Source organism: Orycteropus afer, unplaced genomic scaffold, assembly GCF_000298275.1.
Source record: "Orycteropus afer afer isolate SDZICR_OR568_19922 unplaced genomic scaffold, OryAfe1.0 scaffold00085, whole genome shotgun sequence".
NCBI classification, from domain to species: Eukaryota; Metazoa; Chordata; class Mammalia; order Tubulidentata; family Orycteropodidae; genus Orycteropus; species Orycteropus afer.
In genome coordinates this window covers 728,869-729,405 of record NW_006921672.1, presented here as the reverse complement: position 1 = coordinate 729,405, position 537 = coordinate 728,869, and positions in this window count along the sequence as shown.

Here is a 537-nt window from a genome sequence, read left to right as displayed (position 1 = left end):
GGCAATTATAGAACTAAACAATGAGAAGCCTTTGACGACTTCAATCTTTTCTCCATTTATTGTGATGCTGCTTATAGGCCCAGTTGTGAGAATTTTTGTTTTCTTTATATTGAGATGTAATACATACTGCAGACTATTCTTCAATCTTCATCAGTAAGTGCTTCAAGTCATCCTCACTTTCAGCAAGCAAAGTTAGGTCATCAGCATATCACAGGTTGTTAATGATTCTTCCTCCAATCTTGATGCCACGTTCTTCTTCATATAGTAGCTTCTCGGATTATTTGCTCAGCATACAGATTGACTAAGTATGGTGAAAGGATGCAACCCTGACACACAACCTTCTTAATTTCTAAGAGGTGTCCCCTTGTTCTGTTTGAATGACAGCCTCCTGGTCTATGTACAGGTTCCTCATTAGTACAATTAATTATTCTGGAATTCCCATTCTTCTCAACGTTATCCACAATTTGTTATGATCCACACGCTCAAATGCTTTTGCATAGTCAATAAAACACAAGTAAATATCTTTGTATTTAAGTA